The sequence below is a fragment of the Oculina patagonica genome, chromosome 13 (assembly GCF_052425735.1).
Source record: "Oculina patagonica isolate OP01 chromosome 13, crgOcupat, whole genome shotgun sequence".
NCBI lineage: Eukaryota > Metazoa > Cnidaria > Anthozoa > Scleractinia > Oculinidae > Oculina > Oculina patagonica.
In genome coordinates, this window is record NC_135770.1 from 9,588,073 (window position 1) to 9,607,918 (window position 19,846).

The 19,846-nt window shown below is 41.6% G+C and overlaps 1 pseudogene across 1 annotated transcript in view; it reads left to right on the forward strand.

Moving 5' to 3' along the window:
* Positions 1–8,147, forward strand: part of LOC144636708 (tyrosinase-like) — a 43,627-nt pseudogene extending 35,480 nt beyond the window's left edge. The window contains exons 2-3 of the transcript XR_013567593.1: positions 3,571–4,993; positions 5,692–8,147. The product of XR_013567593.1 is annotated as a tyrosinase-like (transcript). The remainder of the gene's footprint in view (positions 1–3,570; positions 4,994–5,691) is intronic.
* Positions 8,148–19,846: the final 11,699 nt, after the last annotated feature.

A 19,846-nucleotide genomic window follows, 5' to 3' on the forward strand; every position in this document is an offset into this window, starting at 1 on the left:
ATGCCCCGACTTGTAAGGTTTACGTCAATGCTATTTAAATTAAAAGTAACTCAGCGTTCCTCTCAAATTTGATTTAATACTTTGCTTCAATATTCCATTCTTGGAAAGAGTTATTCAGTGTTTTATAAAAGGGAATTCGATACAACACTGGATGCTGATTTAAAGGACTTTCTGGCTTCACGCAACAGGAGTTTGGCCAAAAAATTTTTCACCGTTAGGTTGTGAAATTCTTTTGAAGTTTTTTGTCTCTTATTTTTGCCCGTGTCTCCCCTTGAACGATATTTTTTCAGCCGTTTCTCTGTGAAGGAATTTTTGTTTTGGAAATTGGCAAAACCCCACCTCCCAGCCCACCTTTTCTCGGAAAAACGGGATGAACAATGGAAGAAAAAAACTGACAAATCCGCCATATTCATTTTTTCTTATTTCAGTATTTTTCCTTTTTAAAAATACAAAGTACAAGATACCGCAGAACATCCTTTTTCCAAGAAATCATTCCCAATGATTGTAATTGTTGTTAAAATCCCCAAGGCTGAGAGTTGTTAATAATATCATAAGCTCTGCATGATAAGTCATTGATGATAAGCATAGAAATCCGGTTTTAACTGATTGACCTGACAAAATGACAAAAAACAGTTTTTCTGGATATTATATATTATCGACAATTTCTTGGAATAGCTTGTTATTTTGTCTCTTACTTAAATTGCACCTAATTTGTCATTTCGACTGAGTCTAGCAATCCAAGAATTCAAAGTCATAAGTATTAACAAGTTAACTGCGAACAAATTCAGTTTGTTCTAGTTCGACTTCTTCAGTGAAATATCTAATTTCATTAGCGGTCTTATTCATGTATGCTAAAGCAGCAACAGTCATTCAATCCATGCCAGTTAACTTTTTTTATAAAAACAAGTATGTATGGTAAAATTAACAAGTGATTCAGACAGACAAATAATTATTATGCTAACGCTTTTTCGTTCGGTTTTTCAGTGCCAAACAATCTTTAAGTAGTAAATAATAAAGATGGAAAATTTCAAGCTCGGTAATAAATAATAAAGATGAGATGTTCAACATGACTCGAGCACGGGACAAAGAAAAATTCTGAGTCCCCGACGGGAATCGAACCCATGGCCTCCCAGATACCGGTTGGGCGCTCTAACCAACTGAGCTACGAGAGACTCGTTGTGAGCTGGGCTATAAAAACAAGTATTTATGGTTAAAAATGGCAAGTGATTCAGACAGACAAATCATTATTATGCTAACGCTTTTTCGTTCGGTTTTTCAGTGCCCAACAATCTTTAAAGTACTCATTGAATACCACTTCGAATGCCACTTCCATCAGCTGAGTACAAATATTGTTTAAAAACTCTCTCGTGTCATGTTGAACACTTCGTCTTCATCTTTCAGACTTTTAATTAAAACCATGCCAGTTAGCTTTTTTTTTTATAAAAACAAGTATGTATGGTTAAAATTAGCAAGTGATTTAGACAGACAAATCATTATTATGCTAACGCTTTTTCGTTCGGTTTTTCAGTGCCCAACAATCTTTAAAGTATCCATTGAATACCACTTCGAATGCCACTTCCATCAGCTGAGTACGAATATTGTTCATAAACTCTTTCAGACATTTTAATTAAATATAGATCGACTTCAGCAAAATCCCTTCCAATAATAAAATGTGTTTATACCACGCCTAGTCGTATTTTCTCGGAAAAAGAGGATGTGAATAAGCTGACGTCACGAATGCTCAACGCCTTATTAAAGATGCTTGTAACATTAGACAGTTTTGCACTCAGTTTAGGTGGAACTGTAGTCAAAGGCTAGAATTCACAACTGAAAATTATTGTCACTTGGCGACCACCGTGAACAGGCCAGCAGATTTAAAAGGTAAAGAAAAATTTTAATACGTTCTTTCTTTAAATGAACTCCTTTTAGTTCAATTGAAATCTCTTGGGGGCGACCCACAGTTGTTTCACTTTCGGAATTACATAAGCATGTAAATGGACGTCAAAGATTGGCTATGATTTTCCTTAAAAGGCGGGCTGCCGACTGTCAGGAGAGTTTAAAAGAACTAAAACAAGCAAATTAGTCTTATATCAGAATCTAGCTTAGGCTGGTTTCTACAAGCGGTTACTGATTGTAGCCTTGGTCATTGAATGTTTACTATGTGTTATAATATTGTCACTCGAACCTTACCGTATATAACTCCTAAATGTTGTTGTTAAATGCGTGAAGGAATTTTCGCTCTGAGTAAGAGACTTATCCTTCGATAGGTAACAATTGGAGGTTTAATTAAATGTTTGAGCTTTGTAATTTCTCGTGTATGCGAGTATGGCGACGATTTATCGTCGTAAATGATGGCCATGGTGTATAATATTGTCACTCGACCCTTACCGTATATAACTCCCAAATGATGTTAAATGCGTGAAGGAATTTTTGCTCTGTCTTTCAGAGAGTTGTCCTTCTAATAAGCGACAATTGGTGGTATAGTAAATGTTTGAGCGGGTTAATGGTTCTAAGTTATGAGATTACAGTGTCTCATAAGAATCTTTTTAAGATTCGGAGTAGAATATTCAGTTTGCTCATGTCTGCGAGTATGGCGGCGACATTGTCGTCGTTAAATTTGGCCATGGAGTTCTTAAAAGAACTGTGTTTTTCAAATTAGCAAGACCGGTTTCGAAAACGAATTAAGTCGTTTCCTTCGTCAGTTGCTTTTAGTTCTGTGCTCATGTAGATGTGAGCGGCTATGACCTGAAGCTCGCAGAGGTAGCGCCCTCTTTTATAGCCCAAAAAGAACTCGCAATAAAAAACTGACCAATGAGAAGTCGTCGGTTTGCATCAGTGCTATTGTTATCAATAACCAATAGACGCCAACTGGTCGGATGCAAATTTCTGCTTGAAAACAGAATGACTTCAAGAAAGATTTTACGAGTTTGTTTTCCAATTGTAAGGATACTGAAAAGTCAGTAAACTTAAATGTCAACAAGATAATGGCTAAAGAAGAACAAAAAGTTCAATGAAGCCGGGTTCGTGGAGTCTAGTTCGTACGGTGGCAGTGTAGCTTTTGAAGTCAAAGTTTATAATATTGTCACTCGACCCTTACCGTATATAACTCCCAAATGATGTTGCTAAATGCGTGAAGGAATGTTTGCTCTGTCTTTCAGAGACTTGTCCTTCTAAGAATCCTTACAACAAACGATCATAAAACCTGAATACCGCTGTAGCGTGACGGCCTTTCAATTCAAACCGAATATCTAATTTGATGGTGAACGCGGAAAGTCTTGAATTGCCCTATTTTCAAAGAAATTGGTTGGCAGAGAATTTTTAATTGAATGCTGAAAACTAAGAATTCACTTGATCGGTAGGTACGAAAGGTCGGGGAAAGGAATGGAAATGGATCTTTTCGTGGTTAAAAATTGCGGGGGGGTGGTATGCAAAAGTTTCGTTTCGATCGTACGTCGATCCATACTTTTACTCGAGTGTGTGCGCTGTGATTTCATTGTCTCTCGAGTAGTGGGTTTACTGGGCATTTACAATTTGCTTGGAAAAAACAATCCTCGCTTTTATTCATTTTAGGAAGTCATGATGAGCCTCAGCCTTGCTATCGCTTTCCTTGTGCTTGTCGCTTTACCCTGGACAGAAGGTCAGTTTCCTAGAGTCTGTGTGACCCTTGACAGCCTGCGGAGCAAAGAATGCTGTCCAGTCCCAAAGGGCTTCAGTGCACCATGCGGTAGCGATGGTAACAGAGGCACGTGCCAGGAATTGATCATTCGAGAATGGTCTTTTATCTACAGCCATTACAAACCGTTTCAGGAGGAGAACGACCGTCGTAACTGGCCCCATGCGCTTTACCACAAAACCTGCAAATGCCATTCAAATTTTGCTGGTTACGACTGCAGCAAGTGCGAGTATGGTTACTATGGTAACAACTGCACCGAGAAGAAGACCCTGATACGCAGGAACTTTGCCAAGATATCAGCCAAGGAGCAAGATCGTTACATGAGATACATCAACAAGTCTAAGTACCACGAAAGCGATTATGTAGTGACTACAACTCCCTACGAAGAGATCAACAGGACCGTCATGGCTGGCGGCGACCCCACGCCCTTGTTTCACAATATCACCAACTATGACTTGTTCGAGTGGATGCATTACTACGCTGCACGTGACACAATTCATCCAAATAACAAAACGGACGCGGCCATCGACTTTGCACATGACGGACAGGGGTTTCCTTCCTGGCATCGACTGTACATGCTCGCCTGGGAGAGAGCCTTGCAGGAAACTGCCGGCGATGAAAACTTTGCCCTTTCATACTGGGACTGGACAGCAAATCCGGACGAGTGTGACCCTACCATTTGCTCTGAAGAACTGCTTGGGGTGACTCAACAAGAAGACGGTGTGGTGAAAGGCAAATACTTTACAGACTGGTACGTCATTTGCACCGCAGAACAAACCAAAGATCTCACTGTAATGTGTGATCCTACAGTTCAAAAACGTGGATTGGAGCGTGCGACAAAGAAGGAACGAGACGAAAAGGTAAAGAACTAGGGATACATTAAGACTTTTCCAACCAAAGAAGAAGTCAATTTTGCGCTCCGGTTTGAAACATTCGACCTCCCTCCCTACAACAAAGAGTCCAGCTGCAATTTCAAAAACATCCTTGAAGGCTACGTCAACACCAAGACTGGATATCGTTTGCCCAACGCCCATACCTTGCATAACCAAGTTCATATAGTCGTAGGTGGAGCCATGGGAGATGTTCCTTCTGCGTCCAACGATCCAATCTTCCCTCTTCACCACTCCTTCGTGGATCGCATCTATGAAAAGTGGCTTCGCAAGTACAACAAAGACGCCTCTGTTCTTTCTGTCTACGATGCATCCATTGGCCACAACAAAGATGACGTTCTTGTACCACTATTCCCTGTGTACACTCACCAACAGATGTTCAAGAAGTCTTTTGAGTTTGGTTATGAATATGACGATGTTGACGAAAATGGTTAGTACATTCATTTAACGTTTGTGAACGTATTTTGTGTGTATTTTTTTATATTCGACAGTGGCATAAGAAGTCGATTCGTTCTTGAATAAGTCTAATAACTAGCTAAGTTTTTTTGCCATAATAGAAAGGGACTGTGTCGTGCATTTAAGCCAAATTTAGGCATGGAAAAAGACCATCAAATTCGGTAAAATATAAAAATAACCTCTTAAAACAATGAAGGGACATTTCAATAACACACCAAATACAAAAGAAGATACGGATGGCAAAAAGTGGCGAAGATTGAAACGGATTGCAAGATGGGTTTTTTGAAATATTGTTGGGCTGAACAGTTTTCAAAGTTAATCTCGTTTGCTTGTGTCTTTAAATTATAATGCCCGGCACATTTGGTTGCAATGAAGCTATGGTTTTGTCATTTAGATCCATAGAAGCAATTTCTTTGCAAACGTTAAGTTTCAAAGCAAGTATTTGGCAAAACTTAATAAAATAAACTTAACTAAGCCGTGACACAGTCCCTTTAATATTTCATAGCTTCTTCGGTTTTAGTTCTCTTTATTAAACTTACTCTCTTGTAAATAAAAAAAAATTCTGATACTGACCCATTTGGAAGGGTAACCGACAAAAATTATCAAAAGATAGGTACCAAAAAAATTGTAACAAATCCAATAAATTAATTCCATTATTTATTTTATCTTTAGGCAAGTCCCCTGATGATGAGGAGCCAGTGGAGCCCATTTCCTTGGGAGAATGCCCGGTGCCTTGCCCAAAGCACGAAGTTTCTGCTGTACCAGGGTTGCAAATATGTTCGTGGTTGATGATGTCCATGCTAATATGGGAGTTACTATTGGCTGATTAAAGATGGCGAGTGGAATACAGTAGAGTAGAGCAGTGCAGAATAGTAGAGTAGTATAGAGTAGAGAAGAGTAGAGAAACGCAGAGTAGAGCTGAATAGTAGAGCAGAGTAGATTTAGAGTTGGGTGGACAAGGGCCTAGCCGGGCCGAGAAGTAGGGTAGGGTAGAAGTACGGTAGAAGAGTAAAGCAGAAGTAGGGTAGAAGAGAAGAGCAACCCCCCGGGGGGGGGCACTTCCTATAAATGGGCTAATGGGGATGTGCCGCTGGATGGGGTTGCATTTTCACGTCTGGACTGACTATAATGCATGGGGTCGCCTTTTCAAGCATTACTTTTTTTATAGGGTGACTAGAATGGGGTCACACTTTTCCGGGATTTTGAGAGTAAGAAAATTCTGGCAAGTTGTGATTTGTAAACGGAAAGATTCGCCGACAAAAAATGTTACCGTAATTATTGTTCTTGTTTAATATTTGACAAACGGCTCGTGAAAATTACATTTACCCAAAAGTGACTAAGATGGGGTCTATAATTGGCCATATAATATGACTATAATGTGGTAGGGGTTCTGAGGGGCCAGCGGCACATACCAAACAAAGACTGACCCAAGTATCCCCCCGGGCTTTCTAAGAGAAGAGTCTCTAAAGCCCCATACTACAAGTCACTAATCAGCCCCCCCCCCCCCCCGGTTGAAAAATGTTCCACGGTCCCTGGACGTTGTTTATGAAGTAGTGACGAAATTGAAGAGGCCAAACTCCAAGTCAACCAAACTATACAGCCTCTTGTAGGCGACCACCACTAACCCTTACGCCCTAATGGCTCCTTTTTACAAGCAAACAATAAATGAAAATTCAATGGTCGTTCATATTTTACCATTTGGATGGTAGTAATGATCAGTGTACAGTCGAACCTCTTAGATGCGGACACCAAAGGGAGTATCGTATTATGGAGGTGTCCGTACTACAGAGGTAGAGTTTACATGAATTTTAGACTCTTTCGAACTAAGTGAACTGTCCGTAATAGGGAGGGGTCCGTATTATAGAGGTGTCCATAAGGAGAGGTCCGACTGTATTTCATAAGTCAAGACATGCGGGCCTTTTTTACATCTTTGAGTGTACTAGTTAATTTTGTATCCTGTAAGTAAGAGGAAATCTAAATAACAAATAATTGCGTAGGTAGAGTTTGTATGATTTTTTGTCTCTTGTGAATCAGTTGAGCTGTCCGAAATAGGGAGGTGTCCGTATTATAGAGGTGTCCGTAAGGAGAGGTCCGACTGTATTTTATAAATCAAGACTTGCGGACCTATTTTACAGCTTAAAGTGTACTAGTTAATTTTCAACCTGTCAGTACACAGGCAGACCACCCTATGTGTTCGTGGTTAATAATTGTTAACACAAGGTTATGTTGAAATCAATGGCATATATCTCGGCCTGACCAATCGATGATCGGAAATTAATCAATCAATAGATACTAATCGATGATGGTTAGTTAATTGATATCGATTGGCATCGGCCAATCGATGACCAATCGATAGTCACAAATAAAAATTTCCTTAATTACATCGATTGTCACCGATTGTCATCGATTTTTATCGATAGCTATCGATTGTCATCGATTATCATCGATTGTTATCGATATCTTGCGGCGTACTTGGGCATCCCCAGGATAATTCTACAGGATATCCGGAAATAGATTTTTGCAATCCTAAAACGACTGATCGTGAGCTGAGCGCACGACGTCTGAAGATGCGGATAAAGCCGGGGATAAAGCAACGGACGTTACACTTGTTATTAAGTGCGTAGTCAAAGGCTACCATCTTCTCAAGTAACCTATACGCTAGTGTAAACCTTGCCCCTTTTCTTAATAACGTTGTTTTTGCTGCATAACTGACATAACAGTATATCACGAAAATGAATAAATGAGGTATTGATCGCTTTTAAGGCCACTGAGTTGAAGTAATAACACCCATATTAAATCAAACCAAATAAAAAAAGATCGATGAAAATCGATGGTTATCGATGATAATCGATGAAAATCAATGAAAATCAATGACAGTCGATGAAAATCGATGAAATTAAAAGTCACAAAATTTTCCGTCATCGATTTCCAATATCAATCGATTAATTGGCATCGATTATTATCGATTGGTAACGATTATCATCGATTATCGGTTTCATCGATTGGTCAGGCCGGGCATATATAGAAGATATCTAGAGAAACATTACGTCGGCTTCGATTTACAACAAAGTATAAAATTTACTTTAAATGATTCAATAAAAGTTAAGATGAAAAGTTGAATGAAAAAATATTGGCGTTTTGCTCAGAACACTCTAAGCGAGACCAAAATTCCGATATTTGCACCCCTAAGCGAGACGACAAGCATCCCCACCCCTTCCATAAGCGATTCCCCCCCCCCTCCCCGGGACAATTTACTCTTGTTATACTGAAAGAGTTAACATGCAATTATTCGAAATATATGATCGATGGCTTTCAGAGTGATCTTTCTATTGATATTGACCAAAAGAAGTTCAAAACACAGCTGACATTTTGTTGAATGAAAACGAGAATTTTAACATTGCAGAATATTCCTCAGCGATTAAGGTTGTGGTGACAGTTTTCTGAAGAAGCCTCCCAGCTGTTAATCAATTTCTGATAGTTTTGGTGAAAGGGGGAATAGCAACCTACAGCTCATACTGTTACCAGCAAAAAAAATGAGATTTTAATTGTTCTATAATTGTGAATGGCTTCCTTTTTACCTAGCTGTAATTTGAACTTATACTTCTCCTCCTCCCCATCCCCGGGCTTGGAGAAACCATCCCCTCTTCCTCCCACCTCATATCAAGCATAGCCATGTCATTCAATTCGAACCTAAAAAAAAGAAAGTACAACTATCAAACGAGCAACAACTTTGATCAGAAGAGCTTGCACCAGTGGCATCCAGCTGGCCCCAGCTCTGGAAGGACAGGTTAACTTTTGCCCATCCAAACTAAATGGTGACTTGACCGTTCATTCATAGGTGTTCTCGGGGCGCTAGGTGCCTGAGCTTAGCCTGCGTAGCAGGCGCCCGTCGTGTGTGTTTTTTTAGCGCGTTTAAAAGAGAGCGCGATCGCGAGAAGGCCATACGAAGAAAAAATCGATTTTTTTCCTCGCGTGGTCCCCTCGCGCCTTTCGCGTTACCCATACGCGCGCTCGAAACTACTGCTAGCCTGGGCCCGGTTGAATAAAACAACTTCTTGCGGGATTTTCTGCGGCCATTCCCTGTGTTTCGGAAAATCTTGCACGCCAGTATAGATGAATCAGCTGAAACTGGATTTAAGAGAATGGGAAAATAAGCGCTCAGTAGCCATGATCCTTACCGCTACACACAATGTCGACGCTAAAAAATCCTTTTAAACACAGAGAACAGTTACAGAAAATAATCTTTTAAAAGTCGTTTTATGCAACCGGGCCCAAAACGTAATGATGACGTCACCGTCAGCACTCGCCTCAGGCTCTGGCGCCTAGTAGTGAACGTCTTATGAGTCCATTGGAAAAGGACTTCGCTCATTAAACAACCTGTGCCTCTCTCTTTCGTATAGACCTTGTTATCAATAATACGTTTCTTGCTACAAACTACAGTTTCACATATATCCTAGTTCCATTCATTCCTTGCCATCACTTATTAGCCATTTGCTCTGCGTGGTGGTTCCCGTGTTATTTGTCTTCTGTTGATTGTTAATTCTTGGTTTTCACGTGACGTCATCAAAATTCTAAAATCCAGAATCGCAAGTCCCCTGAGTTTTTATCCTTCACTGGCTATTAGAAGTCCTTAATACATATCCTGTTGACGGTTTTTAGCTTGATAGCATCCGCCGTCTTTAAGATAGAGCATTTTGAATTTCGGAGTTTCACGCCACACGACATCAAGATGGCCGCCAGAAGGATGTCACGTATGCTTGAAAAAAATGCCTAATCCTGATATTTTTAACAATCTGAATAGTTGAGGTTTTGCGAGAAGTGTTCATCTGAATGTTTACTTGTTCATGATGGTGATCTGACCGCTTTTTGTAGCAGGAGCGAATGCCGGATGTTTTTGTTGTTTTCCGGCCGCCATGTTGGAGCCCAAGCAGTTGGGCTCCAACATGGCGTCTCCATACTGTGCTCTCTAAATTTGCGTGAAACATTTTGATGGATAACTCGAGTACGGAATACCATACAGACCTGAGACTTGGACAAGTTGTTTATATAGTAGTTTTCTTCAACCTGTAATATTCTTGATTTTTGACTCAATAGTTTTGGATTTATTTTTTCGCGGCGTGACAGTGAAAACCACCTATAAGCTTAGCTTAGTTCCTTGCCCCCTGGTGGGGGATACTGCTGGACATTAATGTTCTCCATTGATCCCTATTCTTGGCCACAGCTGCTGCTGCGGCCCACGATGTTAGCCCCAGCTCAGCGCGTACCTTCTCTACTGTTCTCCGCCATGTTTCTCTTGGCCGTCCTCTACTTTTTTTTCCCGCTTGGTGCTCTCATGTACTTGAAATGAGCGCAATGTCATCGGCATAGTCTTGGTCTTCGAGCTATCTCATCATCTTCCATCGAATCCCTTTATTACCTTTCTCTGTGGTCCTATATATAATCCAATCTATTACCAACAGGAAGAGAAACCCAGACATAACACAATCTTGCTTCACTCCTGGTAACTTTCAGCTTGCTTTCGGTTTGGTGCCATACACAGAACATGACCTATCCACTGATCTTTTCGATTCCCGCTCTTCTCTGAATTTCATTAATGGACACACGCTTGGGCCAATGGACTTTCAAGATTCTGCTTTGGCATTTGTGAAGAAAGGTGTCAAGCCTTTTTTCTTCCGCTTTTGTCATTCTCCAAGTCTCGCATCCATACAACAGGAAAGCAATGATGTTTGACTTGAAGATCTTCCTCTTAGTTTCTCGGCGGAGTACACTTTCTCTCCACGCCTTTGAAAGTCGATGAAAAACACTTGTAACTTTACCTAACCTACTCCGTACGTCCTGTTCGGCGCCACCCAAGTTGTTAATTATGTAGAGGATAGAGACAGCTTTGTCTATCTAGGGGCCATTGTTATAACATCAGTGCCGTTTATCTTGATAGGATCTTGTTTCCTAGCATCGAGTCTGAGGACATTCGTTTTGTCGATGTTTATCTTCAAACCCGTGCCTTCACTAATGCTTCCTAGTCTTTCTAACTTCGTTTGTGCTTGCGTCCATGTACTGGAAATGAGCGCAATGTCATCAGCATGGTCTAGGTCTTCAAGTTGTCTCATCATCTTCCATCGAATCCCTGCATGTATTACCTTTCTCTGTGGTCCTACACATAATCCAATCTATTATCAACAGAAAGAGAAACCCTGACATTACACAACCTTGTTTCACACCTGCTTTCACGGTAAACCACTCCGATTTGCCTGTTCCATCGATCACTGCGCATGCACACTTGGTGTTGCTGTAATTAACCAAAGATTATTCTTTAAGGCGACTGTTTCCCGTTTAAGCTGTTTTTGAAAGAAATCAACTGATTGTAAAAGCAGTCTGAGAGGCGTCTGCGAAGTGATGGAGTTCGGCAGTGTTTATCCTTCCAAAGTCAGTAAACATATTGGTAAGGCAACTCTTGAGAGTAAAGCTAAATCTGATACCCACGTTTGCCAGCGCTGAGATTCTTCGTTGCTAATTTTTCATCCCAACCGAGCTTTTGCTTACAAAGATCTTGTAGTAGCTTCTTCGCTGGTAAGACGATTGGAGATACCATCCCAAGTGGGTCGTAAATGGAGCTGGTCACAGAAAGAATTCCTCTACGTATGAAAGGTTTGGTCTTTGGAACTACCTTGAAGGTGAGCATATCTGATTCCATATTCCAGTGAATACCAAGGGTTCTTTCAATCGGAAGTGCATCAGCATTCAAATCCAAGTCCACAAGTGAACGAGCTATGTCCGAAGTGGGAATAGTTTCTAGCACCTCCTTCTTATTGCACGACCATTTGGTTAGGCGAAAGCCACCTCTCTCCAGCAATTCGCTCAAATCTTCTCTTAATCTAATGGCTTCTTCCGTTGATGGCACCGATTTCAGACAATCGTCCACGTAAAAGTTCCTAAACACTGTATCGATTACTTCAGGGGGAAATTCCCTTGTATTGTCTTGAGCAGTCCTACGTAGACCAAAACTTGCACAACTCGGCAAGGAAGTGCTTCCAAATAAATGTATTACCATTCTGTATTCGGCAGGTTGCTTAGACGAGTCATCTTCTGGCCACCATAAGAACCTCAAGGCATCGAAATCATTCGGATCAACGTTTACTTGATGGAACATAGCTTCGATGTCTGAGGACAGGGCAATTGTCTCTTGAAGGAATCTGACCAGGACACCAAATAAACAGTTGGTCAAGTCTGGGCCATGCAATAGCTGGTCGTTAAGCGACGTTCCTTGATATCGTGCTGCACAGTCAAATACCACTCTCAACTTCTCTGGCTTTTGAGGATGAAAGACGGCATGGTGAGGTAGATACCAAAGAGGTTTGCCATCTGCACTAAGTTCCTCTTTAGGTACTCGTTGAGCATATCCCTTTGTAATGTAGTCGTTAATAGTGCCTTTGTACCTTCCAAAGAACTCTTGGTCACGAAGAAATTTCTTCTTTAACAAATACAACCTCTGCTCGGCAAGAACACGATTATCGGGCAAGTAAGGGGGATGCTGCCTCCAAGGAAGCGCTATCTGATAATGGTCAGAAACCTTTTTCACTGATCTGTGAACTCAGTTTTCCATAAGTTCTCCACTTGTTGCAAGAGGATTTCATCTTCATCTCTTTGCTTTGCCAAGCGTACGAAATTCACATGGAAGCTGTGTTCATCTTCAATCTTCTCAGTTGGACCTATAATTGTCAGGGATTCCTTAGTAGTCTGAACGTGTGGGATTACGTCCTTTGCCAGGAGATTATCACCCGGATGTCAAAAGCATGTCTATCTGGAGAGGGAAACGTGCATAGGTGGTCCCAAACATTAACGACAGGAATCAACCATTTTCGTGATGAGCTAAAAAATGAATGCAGCGTCGAGGAATATCAACAGATCAGTTCAATCATTCACAATCTGAATTCGGACCTGTACGACTTCCTCAAAGCAGGGAAAAGTGAAAAGCTTAACGCTTTAATAAATTCGACATCACTGAGCTCCGAGAATGACATTGACTCTGTACCTGAAGCGACAAGATCCAAATTGGTCGTTACTATTCCAGACGACCTGCAACTTACAGACCCAGAACGATCCGTTCTCAGCAAAGGACTTTCATACGTCCCAGTGAAACCTCGGACGGATGAATACGACACTAAGGCGGCACATTTCGATGCCAATCCCTCGGAGCCTAGTAGCGGTAATTCCCAGCCGGCTTCAGTTGACGAGTCTGAAAATAAATCCTTTGAGTCTCTTAAGCACAAAGCCTCAAACTGGACTCCACCACCTGGCAGGTTTGCTGCTTTGGATTACTACATAAGCAAATGTCGTCGTGAAGTAAACAGCATCAATTTTAAAGAGAGACTCAACAGGACAAACCTAACAAAAGAAGAATTTGCCGCCCTCGCATCCCTACGGCGTCGTGATGACATTGTTATCAAACCGGCGGACAAGGGTGGTGCAGTTGTTGTGTGGGCACGCCAGCTATATGTACAGGAGGCAGAAAGACATCTCTCCGATGCAAATTTCTACAGACAACTTAGCCATGACCATACCAACGAATACAACGAAAGAGTTCAGGCGGTGGTTAAGGAAGCGATCCAATCTGGTGAACTCCCAGCATCAGCATCTAACCTTATTGTAGACCAGCCACGTACATCCAAGTTTTACCTGCTACCCAAGATCCATAAGCCTGGTAATCCTGGAAGGCCGATCGTATCCGTCTGTAATTGTCCAACGGAGCTGATTGCAACTTATTTGGACCAAATTACTACACCTTTGGTTCACAATCTCCCCAGCTTTGTAAAGGACACAAATCGCATGCTTCAAATTGCCGAGTCATTTCGCTTCCCGGAACTCACCAACTACGTGTTTACGATGGTTGTAAAATCTCTCTATACCGTGATACCCAACCAGGATGGTCTCCTTGCTCTTGAACACTTCCTGAACAAGCGTTCTGTACTTCAACCTCCCACGCATACTCTGCTGCGCCTAGTTGAACTTGTATTGACTTTAAATACATTTGCGTTCAATAGCAATTATTACGAACAGGTTGGAGGGGTAGCTATGGGCAGTAGATTTGGTCCAAACTTCGCCTGTTTGTTTATGGGTCGTATAGAGGAACAGATCTTCGAACAGTATCCGGGCAGGACGCCAGACCTATTCAAAAGGTACATCGACGACATCATGGGAGCAGCCTCATGCAGCAAGAGAGAGATTGAAGATTTTGCATCATTTGTGAACAATTTTCATCCGAATTTGAAATTCACGTGGTCCATTTCCGAAGAGGCGGTGTCGTTCTTAGACCTTTGTATCAAACCTTCCGGGCATCGGCTGACAACAACCATCCATTACAAGGAAACTGACACTCACTCATACTTGAATTATTTCTCCTCTCACCCGGTCCGCTGCAAACAATCGATCCCTTTCAGCCAGCTGCTCAGGTTGAAGCGCATTTGCAGTGAATCCGACGACTTCAATGAGAGAAGCAAGGAGATGGTCAGTTATTTCTTGGATCGCAAGTATCCACCACATGTTGTCAACCATGCCTTGAATCAAATCGCATCCATCTCTCGGGACGATTTGCTACAAGAGACACCAACACAAAGAGCATCTCGGCAACCAACAATCCCGCTTGTGCTTACTTACCACCCCTCAAATGCACAAGTCAAAAACATCATGACAAAGAATCTGGGCTTGCTGAAAGACGACCCTCAAACAGGTGAAATATTCCAGCCTGTCCGAATTCTGTGTGCATATCGCCGCGACTCGAACTTACGCGATGCCTTGGTTCGGAGCACATTAGGAGACGAAAGAACTGTTGCCGACCGCGCGGATTTTGGAACATCCCCTTGTGCGAGACCCCGTTGTAAGACATGCGATTACACCAATGCGAATCCTGTTATTAACACGCCTGTTGGATCAATCCATGTTCGCCAAAGATACACCTGCACCACAACGCATGCGGTATATATGATTCAATGCCGCGCGTGCGCCAAGTGTTACATCGGGGAAACTGGCCGACGCCTGGCTGATAGATTCAAAGAGCATTTACGATCTATCGCCATACAAAGCGATGCTCCAGTGGCTGAACATTTTAATCTGCCAGGACATAGCACAAACGACATGCTTGTGTCAGTGCTCCGTGCCGGACTAACTGACACCATGGAAAGGAAGCGTTTTGAGGCAAAGCTGATTTTCCGGCACCAGACCCTGCGACCTCGTGGACTGAATGTGGACTTAAGCTTTATTTGATGTTCTCTAATGTTCACTCTAACAAGCGCGCGCGCTTGTGGCGTACGTTTTGATTTGTAAACTTTCAAATACTTTGATCACGCGCACGTACTGATTTCCGTTAGATGGCATTTCACATTTTCCACTGAAGAAGGGGCAGTAGCCCCGAAACGTATGGAAACATTATACTACCATCAGGCGCATTTTTCATTTTCATTTTCATTTTAATTATCGTTTCAATTCACTAGTTATATGCGCTACACAGTCGCACGAAATTTCTTTAGAGATTTCTATGTTACTATAATTGTCCAGCCTAATATCGATCGAATGGCTACGGGATCTCCTTTACCACCTCGTCTCTCCTCTAGAACCCAAAAGGCGTCTGGTACGTTACATCCAATGATCAACCTGACTTCGTTACTGTCAATCTCTGGCAAATAAATGTCACTGAGATGTGGCCATTGGTCAGCATCCTGTCCTCTTGGAATACTTTGCTCAGAAATATTGAGTCGGTCGACAGTCCAAACCTTCGGTATTTCCAAACTCGATTGGCTGTTAATCGAGTCGATAGTCAGCTTAACTTCCAGGCCAGATTTGGAACTTTCCATTTTCTCTTGAGTCGTTAGGAAGAAATTTCTCGGGACGTCACTAATTCCTAACTCATGAATTAACTTCTTATCACAAAGTGACACATCGGAACCACTGTCCAGAAGCGCATACGTTTCCACCACTCCTCCCGGCTGGTTTCCACGCACTCTTACAGGAACAATTCACAAGCGTACTTTGCCTCCCGTTCTCATAGCATGACTGTCTGGTCTACGAAAACCGGCCCCAATTGAGTGATTCTGACTGACGTGATCTGCATTGCCACTTCCCAGAGGATGGCTGCTGGAGCTCGCTTCGTTATCTTCGTGTGTTTCATGAGTTTCCAGACTTGCAGGCGACGTTTGTTCCGGTGGGTGGATAATAGTCATGTGTTTTCCATTACAGCCCTGAATGTAACAGCTACTCTTCTGCATACATCCTTTAGCCAAGTGTCCTACTTTGAAGCAGTTGTCACAGAGTTTAGCAGCTCGAATAATCTACATTCGATTCTCATGAGACTTCTTTTTGAATTGTTCACAGTTCCAGAGTTGATGTATTCCATCACACACCAGGCATTTAACGCACACATTTCTGCTTCTCGAAGTAGGTTGGCGATTCTCACTCACTCCATTTGGTACAGGGGAACTAGACCTTCCAAAGTCTCCATGACCTGCATGAGTTGTGCCAATTGTACTAGGAGGAACCGTCTTCTTATTGGGCCTATCCTTCTTGCTTGTGTCCTTGTCACTATTGAGCGCACCACCAAAGACCGAATTGTTAGCAGCTCAAGCCTTATCAGTGACGAACCTTGAAATATGATGAATCCTCGGACGCTGTCCAGACTCTCGAATGCTGTCGGCAACTTCTAACCACTTAGTTTTCAGATGAAAGGGGAGACGATCAATTATGCTTCTCAGATTATCGGCACTGTTTATTTCATCCAAGTATCCGATAGAATCTAACACATTTTGGCAGTCCTTTAACTGATCTGCAAAGGCCAGCAAACCTTTCTGATCATTGGGTTTGACAGGTGGACCTCGGGTTACTTGGTTCAAGTGAGCTGTGGCGATCTTAAATGGATGGTCAAAACGGTCCTTTAACAGTTTTCGAGCTTCCTGGTATCCAAGCGCAGGATCCATAGTTACACAACTTTTAATAGCGTCTCTAGCAGCTCCAGTGCAGTATTGAAGAAGAAATGTCATCTTTTCACCTTCATCGGTAGAATTTTTCTCGATGTTGTTATCAAACGATCGAATGAAGCTAAAAAATTCAAGTGGATTTCCATTTAATTTATTGAGTTCAGGCTTGGGTAGAGCAAATCCTTGTCTAATCGTTGAGGCCGTGGATTGAAACGTGTGCTGCTGAAGTTGTATCAGTTGCTGCTGCTGTTGAAATAATTGTTTAAAACTACCTTCAGATGAAGGAATGTCTCTGTCCGGATCAGTAATTTTGCTCTCAGAAGATTTTTTGACCCATTCTGGAGCAGCAGGATTCAAAGGAACAGACACAGGGGTAGGCTTCTTTTCTCGCTGGACTGAAGTAGCTAAGTCTTCTGAGGAATGATTAGCAGCAGGAGGCTTCATTGTTTTCTTTTCAGCAACAAATGAATGTTCTTCAAAGTTCTTGGTCTTCGAAGACGCGGCACTCGGAGATGTTCTTCCTGAATTCGAACGCCTTTTCCGTCATCATCAGCTTCTAAAATTTGCGCCTTCAGTGAAGCTCGTTCGATGTCATTCTCCGCGTCCAATAGCTCTTGTTGTCGAAGTAGAGCATCGCATTTTTCCTGCAATTCGACTCGCTTCTTGAGCTGCCTTAACCTTAACTCGGAAACCGCTTTCTCGGCTTTAGCTTCTTTAGTTTTTACACTTATGCGGGAACTTGTTCTTGAGCCAGAACGACGACTGCTTTTCGAAGACGAAGATGACCCTGCTGACTAAATGAATCGTTTGGATGGACATCGTAAGCCACAACTTGTGCATTGAGCTGATCGCCTTCCATCCATGCTTTAACTCGCCGCTGGAATTCGAACTTCTCACGAAATCGATTTTCGTATTCCAAAGTCGCCTTCTCAATTTCTCGATGATCTTCGAGGGCTTGCATATACGCATTATGCGCGCGTTCGTAATGAACAACCTTGAGTTTATTGTTAAAAAGTTCCATGTTCGCCTTGTCCAACATCAAGACTTCTGTTTCATCGTAAAGTTTAGTTAGATATCCCTGATATCCAGCACGAGATCGTTTTAAACCTTTCCTGGTTGGAAGGGCATTAACGCTGCCACCACGAGCGCCATAGTCGGAACCATCGATAGGCATTGCCGCATCAACGCTATCAATTTCGGCGCGATCGCCGATATCGGGAAAGAAATCACCAGATTCCGCCATAATAAACCAGGAAAACGCAAGACAGATATTGAATGAAATGTAGCAAAGACTAAGTAACATCTCCAGGAGCGAACCACGATATTGAATGCACCATATTTATTTTTCCATATAATAATACGTAAGAACAATTGTGTAAACACACAAGATCCAAACAACTGATGATTCAACTGAAAAATAACAACAAAATACCTAAGTCCTAGGAAAGATATTACCACAAAAATACAATGAACAATAAATCCGAAAAAGAGGTATAAGTAAATACTTACTATCTGTGTGGCAATAAGAAATATCGATTCCGAACGAAACACATGATAAACAATTATTGGATGAGGTTTTTGTGATATCCGGAATAATCAAGGTCGAGGTAAGTGTTATCAGCCGAAGCCGAAGGCTGAGGCTGATAGCACTTACCGAGACCTTGATTATTCCGAATATCACATAAACCAAATCTGATAATTGTTTTATTATACATTGTTTTTCTGGAAAACGAAGTAATGAAAAACGATTTCAACCTGTTTCAAAACTTGTGCAAATTCCGGCTGGTCGTCCTACTAAATCGTGGAATAGTTCCTTCCCAGTTTTTGTTAGTCATTTTGTATTTTCCGAGACTTTATTGTCCAGCAATTTTTGAATTTTGGTCAAACTATTTCTCGTTTGAAGAAGTGAATCGACGAACTATGAATTTCCTTCGCCGCCAGATGCCTGACACATTGCTCTTGGAAATCATGCATTGCGCGCGCAACCTACAGATTAGTGAATAATCTGCTAGCAGATTATTCACTAATCTGTAGGTTGCGTGGGGTTGCGCGGATTCCCAGAATTAGCTGTAATAATCCAACTAATCTGGACATGCACGCGGAAAAACTAATACATGTAAAATCCCTACAAAAATATTTATATATCACCACAAGGTTACCTAATCCCCAATGGAATTACGTAATATAAATTTCTAGGCGCTACAGCGACCACCGTGAACTGGCCGGCAGATTTAAGAGGTAGAGAAAAATTTTAATACCTTTTAGTTCAATTGAAATCTCTTGCGGGCGACCCACAGTTGTTTTACTTTCGGAATTACATAAGCATGTAAATGGACGTCAAAGATTGGCTACAATTTTCCTTAAAAGGCGGGCTGCCAAGTCAGGAAGTATTTCAGTATTTTTCCTTTTTAAAAATACAAAGTACAAGATACCGCAGAACATCCTTTTTTTTTCGGGAAATCATTCCGAAGATTGTTGTTGTTGTTAAAATCCCCAAGGCTGAGAGTTGTTAATAATATCATAAGCTCTGCATGATCTGTCATCGATGATAAGCATAGAAATCCGGTTTTAACTGACTGACCTGACAAAATGACAAAAAACAGTTTTTCTGGATATTATATATTATCGACAATTTCTCGGAAAAGCTTGTTATTTTGTCTTTTACTTAAATTGCACTTAATTTGTCATTTCGACTGAGTCTAGCAATCCAAGAATTCAAGGTCAAAAGTATTAACAAGTTAACTGCGAACAAATTCAGTTTGTTCTATCAAAATCCCTTCCAATAATGAAATGTGTTTATACCACGCCTAGTTGTATATTCTCGGAAGAGGATGATATGTGAATAAACTGACGTCACGAATGCTCAA